Source organism: Phaenicophaeus curvirostris, chromosome 5 (genome assembly GCF_032191515.1).
Source record: "Phaenicophaeus curvirostris isolate KB17595 chromosome 5, BPBGC_Pcur_1.0, whole genome shotgun sequence".
Lineage (NCBI taxonomy): Eukaryota > Metazoa > Chordata > Aves > Cuculiformes > Cuculidae > Phaenicophaeus > Phaenicophaeus curvirostris.
Genome location: NC_091396.1, coordinates 56004465 through 56012798, shown reverse-complemented (window position 1 = coordinate 56012798; position 8334 = coordinate 56004465).

Below are 8334 nucleotides of genomic sequence, written 5' to 3'. Positions count from 1 at the left end.
TTAAAACCACTTTTTCATGGACAACCTTGGTAAGCGCATCAGAAAGCACATGATCTAGCCATTGCCCCTGAAAACTTCACGTGCTGTGCAAAAAATGAGTATGCAGTTACACAATCCCATGTTTGCGTAAAAAAGACACATGTAAAGGCATCTCCCTCTTCATCCCAGTTAATCTTTTATTCTTGTGGCTAACACTAGCTCGTCTCATTGTTTGTAATGATTTTTAGCCATTGCTAATTAATGTCACAACAAAGCTTAATATACAATGAATGCATTGCAGTACCCAAACATATTCTATGGTAATAAGGTTTGTCCTATAGCCTCTTGATTTGCTCTTCATTATTTTAGCGTCCATGCAACACTTCAGAAATGAAAGGAAAATTAAATGCTGCACATATTTGGTTGTAGAACATGGGAGTATAGATTTGATCAGCTCATCACTGCAAAATGGTATAAAATACCTCTGGAGATCCTCTGTGTGCATTTACAATATGTGCCCCTGTGCCAGACTTCCCAGAGGTTTGTTCATTCAGGTGGGACAATTTTTGGATTTCCCTTCAGTCTGGGGACTGCACAGCAATTCATGGGCAGGGTCCTGCTGAAACTGAAGCTATAGCCGCCTCAGTCTCAATAACGAGCTAGTTCTGTCAAGTATGGCTTCATTTACATCTTGTTGTGAACTGTATTTTGAGGCTTCCAAGGCCACAGGTAGGAGCTCATGGGCTGTGTTTGAGTGATCTGTGCTGCAGTGGATATGAGCATGTAACCCTAGCTTTTCTTTCGAGCCCTGCTTGGAGATTTAATTTACTCTGTTATTCCCGAATTACTATCTTTCTGCTTGGATTCTCCCATTCATAACATGAGGATAGCCAATGCTTGCCCATCCCATGGCAATCTTTCAAGGTGTAGTTTATTGATATTTTCAATCACTGTTTTGTTATTCTCTGTGAGTTCTCTGCTGAGCCATGATACTAGGCTCAGGAGGGGAACTGTTGCCCTCCATCTGACACACTAAATTTGAAGTTGCCCTTGTTGCTACCTGAGGGTAGCATTGCATCCGTGGAGCAGTGACAAAATGGGGATGAGGTTTGATTTATGCAGTATTCACCAAGATCACATGGCAATTTGAGAACTTGCCACTCAGGGCTGTTCATGTTAAAATGACCTGGTTTTAATCTGGATAATTTGAACACTCATCCTTGTGCTTCACGACCTGAATCAGTCGATTGAGTATTTTGCAAATATCAGCTATTGCAAACGTAACTCTTTGTTTTAGTTGTTTGGGTTTTTTTTTTCTTAAGATATTGAATTGCTCCTATTCCCACCAAAGCCCATAAGAGTTTTACTAAGTCACTTCAATTAATTCCTATTTGTATTGATGGAGGAAATTGAAAAACCAGGTGTGAAAATGCAGTACTTGTTTGTAAACAGCACAACATTAAGGCACAAAAAGTCTACATTTGAAACATGTCTATCATTTTGGGCTATCAAACCTGACATCTTTAGAGACGATTAAAGCAAGAGATATTTGTGGATACTTTGCAGCTTAAAAACACATTTGCATCCCTCAAGCTGAGCTCCTTGAAGGTGCAACTTCCAGATTTTTTCACTCTTTCTGCCTATGTTAGAATATGTTTGCATTCATGGACAGACGGAATGTGGGCACATGGCTTAGAAATGTAATCAAATTGCATTTGATCAATGACCAATGTTTGACCCAGTGTCTGGAACTCCATTCTTAAGAGGAATTGAATGCTCTGTGCTTAAATAGCCAAAGGACACACTGCTCATAGCCAAGTCAGCTGTGAACACCATCCCTAAAAACAGTCAGGAATGAAATATAACACTATAACTCTTTTTAGAGGAAATTATGCTTTTTTTTTTCTCATTATGTATCTGATTGCAAAACCCTTCTGTTCCTCATTTATCTTCTCAGTGTTTTATTTTCCTTACTAGTGGTGTTACTGAGAAGAGATTATTGTTATGAGAACAAAATAAATATGTGTGCGTGCTGGTACATCGCATGTTCTCACAAATCTACAGATGCAAGCAAGGTAATGCCTTTCAGCAAATCAAATCCACAATCCATACCAAGCAGTGTGGAAGTGATCTGCTGGCATGGAGACTGCTCATTCACACAGCTTTTAGTATTCTGCATAGAAGAGTTTTACAGCACAATCAAACCCAAATGGTCATCTGCTTATTCAAGGTGATTTGTCAAGGACCATAAGCAAGCACTGAGTAATAGCTAAAGTCACGCTGGCTGTGATAGACCTGCCAACATGTTTTGATATTAAGGAAGTATTTAATGCAAGAAACCCGAGGAGCCAGTCCAGTGCAGGCAATATCACGTGCTATATCAAGAATACTGTCAGAGGATTCGGTAAGCAGAAATCTCGCTGCCTCTAGACATGCTGGGATGACTCAGATGTGAAATGAAATGTACCGCTGCAGCATCAAAGACCTAATTTCTCCTGGTAATGGAACCACATGAGTCCCTCATATCCTTTAATCCTGTTGTGATGAAGCACCTCCTCCTGCTTCAGCAATACCCTCTGGTGCACGTTCCTGGGCTCTGTGTCATATGTCACAGCAAATATTGGTACAAAACACTGGGGCAGCCCTGGAGACAGTAAATCAGCAGAGCTCAACCATAACATATGATATCCTGGATTCCCATGTACATAGACCACTTCTTAATGCTTTACTTGTCCTTCTTATGCTCATTTTATACACACGCAGGAGGTAAACACCACAGTTTTACAGCAATTGGGTAACTCCCTCACTTCTTTTGCTTCAAAACTTGCTGCCACAGAAATTCTATCACAAGGGTCCTAAAGAGAACATATGGGCAGTAAACATTCCTTATGTGTCACATGTACAGAAAGAACAAATTCTCCTATCAGCTCTGACAACAGCAGATCATGTAGAAATGATTTTTAAAAAATTACTACTTTTTTCCCTGCAGTAACAGCAATAGAATGATAAGTAAAAACCCTTGAACGGGTTCTGTCTATTTTACAGCGCATGGATCTTTTCCCCTTTTTGGTCACAAAAGAAATAATAAAGGCATCAAAATGTACATTTCTTTTCAGAAAGTGATGTATTGATTTTATGTGACATCTGAATGCTTTGAGATGTAGATTACATATAACCATATAATTTTCCTGTAATGAGAAGTAGACCAAAAGACTTGCTCACTGAATTGTACAAATGAGCCTTTCCTCATCAGTGATTCAAGACATAATAAAATACCCTGCCTCTTTAGTTCCCTCTGAGAGGTGAAAAATCTCACTTATAGAAGTGTGTACATTCCACTGAAAGAAATTAACTGTGATTAACTGTAGATTGAGCCCATACCAAAAAGGAAAATACACTTTGGATCCTTGCCTTTGTCCCAGGGTCATTAAGTCCCGTCTCTAATTCGGAGAGAATGAGGGTTGTTTTGATTAATAACCACAAAAATTTCACTTTTATGGAACAAAGCTAGCAGCAGCCAATGCTGCCATTACTCCACCACTACTGAAGGACAAGGAGCTAATAAACAAGTTGTTTGGATGTCTTTTAATAGCTGAAAATAGAAGTCATAGCAAATAAAAGCAAGCTATAAGTTGAAAAATTCTTCCCCGAAGTAATCAACTCTTGCAGTAAAAGAGGATCGATGCCGGTCTGGAAACAGAGATTGCAAATTTAGTGTTTCTGTAATCTTTCTAGCTGAGCAACGAGGTGCATAACATTGGCAGCTCTATCAAGCCCTCAGACATATGCTTCCTAAAAGCCATGTCTGAGGACCAAACAATCTTTTAGGAAAGGCAAAAGAGTTACACAAGTCCATGTGGACAACCTAGCAGGCTCTCTTCTGCAGGGGCAGGGACCATGGAAGTGCAGACTATGCATAGCATAGGACCCCTGGAGAATCCTGACATAAATTGGCAGCTCTGGGGTAGTTATGTCACTTGCAAAACTGTCCTAGTACTAGCAGGCAGCTAGTAATCACACTGCCTCTGCTTTCCAATCAACTCCACTGTCCTCATGAAACGGGCAAGGAACATTTTCTGCTAAGGGAATACACATATTTGCATTTAATTTAGAGAAGTATTGCATTTGAAGAAGACCAAGGGGATCACACTCCTCCATCCATTGATTTGGTGCCTTTTCGTTCACATTCTCTGGGCAAAGTCAAGAAGAAACACGTGACCATTTCCTTCCCCAAAGTGGAGGAGGGCTTTGACCCTAGAACTGCTCTCTGCCAGCATGGGGTATTATCAAGCACCTCTCCCAGTAACAGCAAGTGCCACAGTTGTCTGGGGATGTTTCAGAGCTGGACTGACTGGCTTCAGAGAGGCTTGTAGCCTCATGCAAAACCTGCTTTAGGTGCAATAAATAGCAACTTGAGAAAAGTTCTGAACAGGTTCAGGTTGTTTCCTTTTCCTCCAGCTGCTCTGCCCCACACAAAGGGCTGCAACAGTACCATTAAATTCTCTCGGCCTAACTTTGGTGGGAGTTCATCACTAATAGAGTCTGAAGTCGGTGAGGTGCCTGCCTTCCATTGGTCTCCATGTGGGCTCTGTGTCTGATGTGCTTCAGCATCTTTGGCATTCTCACTGTCCATACATGCCTCTAGACCTTTGCAAATCCAACTCTAAACTCTTATTGACTTAAATCATAGGAATAAATCCTAAGTTTTTTAAAAAAACAGAGTATTTTTGTCATAATCAAAAAGTCTCCTATTCTGTATATCAGTTATGATTTACGAGATTACCTGACAGGTCTCAAAATGCTAAAACAGTTGTGGCACGTACAAAGCAATGCCACAATGTAGCAGTGAAAGCTAAAAAGGCACAATTACAGCATTCCAGGGCTTGGATACAAATTCTGTTGCACAGAATTTTTATTTTTGCAGAGTTTTCTAAGATCTCTTGGAAATAGCTATAAATTAAGAACTAATTTTATTTGATGTCTAATTCATAAACAATAGCATCTCTTGCTGTAGAAGTACATGTGCTCAAGGTAGTTTCTACCCTTGGCTCTTCCCTGGTTTTGCCTTTGTCTGCAGCATTTTCAGTGGGGCCTGACAAGAGTCATGGGTCAGCAACTTTGGCCATTGCAGGCAGGAAGGAACAAAGCCTAGGAGCAAAGGGCTTTTCCCTGGCAGCAACCTGCCACAAGCCCTGGGAAGCGATAATCTGGTCTCCCAGAGCCCCAGTGACCAAGTCATCACAGCAAGGGGGAGGTGAGGTGAGGTAAGGAGGTCTTGAACTAACTAGAGCTAATATATGTCAAAATTAACAGCCTGAATTACAGAGATAACTGTGAGGTCACTGGAGATCAGACAGCATTGCTATTTCTGGATGCCTTTGGGGTTTGCTGCAGTAACCTAAGCTAAACTGAGCAGACCCTGATTCACTGTATCAACATCTGTGTCAGGAGCAGAAAGAAATCCCTTCTGAGCAAGCGTCAGCAGTGGGAAAAGCATTGCTGGTCATGGTGCTTTGTGTGTTCATCACCTGCAGTGGATCCAGTGCTGTTTCTAAACTCTGACCCTGTTTTATGGAAACTAGGCAATGGTTTATGAAATAGCCACCATTTATCCCTTGACTGAGAAGAGCTTCTCAGAGGCCCTCAGTTCTTTACAAGCCCCAGATACTCTCATTTGCGGAGCCAGAAAGATGGCCTCGCAGGGTCACTCAAAGTCCAAGGCAGACCTTGTGATGCTTCAGGTTGTCTGTGGACTGCACTGGAGAAGATGATTGGCTTGTTGGGATAATGCAGATTTTGTAGCCACACTGAGTTTTCATGCATGAAGCTCTCCCAGGCTACAATTACTTCTGCCAGTAGAGTCTCAGACTGACTGTGGAGATGGCCAGCAATGCATAGTCTGCTACCATATGGATATTTTCTCTGTCTGACATATCAGAGGTAAAGGGATGGATCTGGGTCTAGTGTTAGTGATATATTTTTTTTTCTGTTCTTTATGTAACATGTGTACCATGCTTTGGTCTTTGGTGTATCTAAATCAGGTTTCACCTCAGAATCTTTGTTCCAAATCTGGTTCAGTAGCACCTAAGAGCTGTTACCATACAAATGGCTGGCGTGTGAGCTGTGTCCAATGGTGTCTTTATTAGCCTCCATTCCAGATTTCTGGAGATGGGAAACTGCCTTGTCTACAGTCCTGTCCTCACAAGAAAGCACCCACAGTTAGCCTTCTTCCCCTCCTTGCCTCTTCATCCAAATGTGCAGCATTGCCAGTTTTCTTCTCTGGAAGCTCTGACAGATGTCCTGAAAATATCAACTAAAGATCCTGTCTGCAAAGGAATACGCTGTCTGCATCTATACTTCATGTTGCATGACTCCATCTCCTGGCAACCACGGGTAAATAAAGCCTGCTACTATTTGGGAGTCTCAGATCAGTCCAAGGCTTTTCCTGCTACATGGAGCATGTATGTCCCATGGCTGTGCTGGTGACATCCTGGGGGCATAAATGGGAGCTCCCCACAAAGCTTGGATGCCTCCAGCATGAGACCCTCCTTTAACACAGCCAAACCTCTCTCTGTTACAACTACAGCATGCACTTTGTGGGGTTTTACCTCAAACCTGCATGGATCTCACCTTTGATGCTTACAAGGATGTTGAGTTCAGTTAGTGGTGAAGGGGTAGCCTAGGCATTGGAGGTTTTTCATTCAATTCCATTGTAATGAGGCCGTAATGTATAAAAGATGCCTGCAACATGCTAGACAGCAGCTTGGAGGGGGCAGTCTAATTTTAGCATTTCAGCCCCCCTTGTCCTTGTTTCCATCAGTAAAAAGGAGACACAATCCCTCCGTGCTTCACAGCACTTCACATTATACCAATACAAGTCATAAAATCATGCAGAAGTTCTCTTTTTATCCTCTGAAATATTTATTTTTTTTATTTTGAGCAAGAACATCCTATAAGACTTTAAAATACAAGTAATAGAAACAAATATTGATAATCATGAAGCCAGAGAAGCTATAGAGAAGTCATAACTTATGCAGCGATTCACTGCAATGATGTGAAAGGCTTCTAGAAATGGAAAAATTCCTCCTTCACAGTGATGTCTCTTGCCCTTTAAAAAACAGCCAGATGAGACTCTTTCTACCCACAGGGCTCTCCTGCAGTGACAGCTACATTAACCTTTGCTGACAAGCACTTCTCTTTGCTTGTAAAATCAGCTTACCGAGTGCAAAATTCTTCCAGACTTTAAAATGGTTACTATCAAATGGGGATACACACCACGCAAAACAAAACAACCTTGTGCCTTACAATTACTTGTGTATTGTTAGCACCGCTCTGAGATCACTGAATGGGCTGATATAGGATAATCTCTGGGCATCTGTCTGTTTTGGCTAATACTACAGAATAGATGTGAATGCAGGAAAGGACACTGGGATTTTTCCTGTATTTCTCTCCCTGGGCATTTTTCCGTGCTTATCACCACATTGTCTGTGCAATGAGCAACGCAGCAGAGGAGCAGTAATATATGCTTGGATTATTTGTCTGTTGCTATTAAAGCAATGCTTCAAAATTGCAGATAAAGCCAGCATGCTCCCTCCTGTGTGCAGGCACGCATGCACATGAGTGCAGGCTTCCTTCCTGTCATCCTATTTCCCCCTATTAATTTCACATCCTTCTTGCTTATACGTCTGAGCCATCCTTTATATGCAAGGATCTCCTCCTGTGCAGAGGGAATTCTTCTGGGCTTGGGCAAAAAGAGGCTCTACCGATCTCCTCCTGCCCTGTCACAGCACTGAGCCTTTGAAACTGGGTCACACGAGCTCTGCCACCTTGGCAGAGTCACGCTTTTATATCACCTAGGGCCATTTCAAAGATTTCATAAACCCATGGACTGAATTTAAACCATGTGGCAGATATAATTTTGATGCAGTCAGTAATTCCATAATATTCCTATGGCATTTATAATCACTGACCAGAAATGTCTAGGACTAGGACCTTTGCATAAAACGCAGGTCAGGTTCCAAATTTACTTCATCCCTTTTAAAAATCTGTCATGTCCAGGAGACTAGATCTCAAAAAAGTACAGTTATCAGGTGCATCACTGAAAAGATAAAAAAAATTATTAAGACAGGATAGAATAGAAAATGGAAAAAAATAAAAAATGCATTAAAATTGTTTTAAATTACCTTGTGGGTAATTGACTGATTTTGCAGTGTAAACATAATGCATTCTTATACTATCTTTCCTTTAAGGCTTCACTACCAATCTATGACATTTAGTGCAAAACTCCTACTGAGCTCAAAGATGCAAACCTGGCCTTCAAACGTGTCTTATCACCATATTTGGTGGGACTGGAAT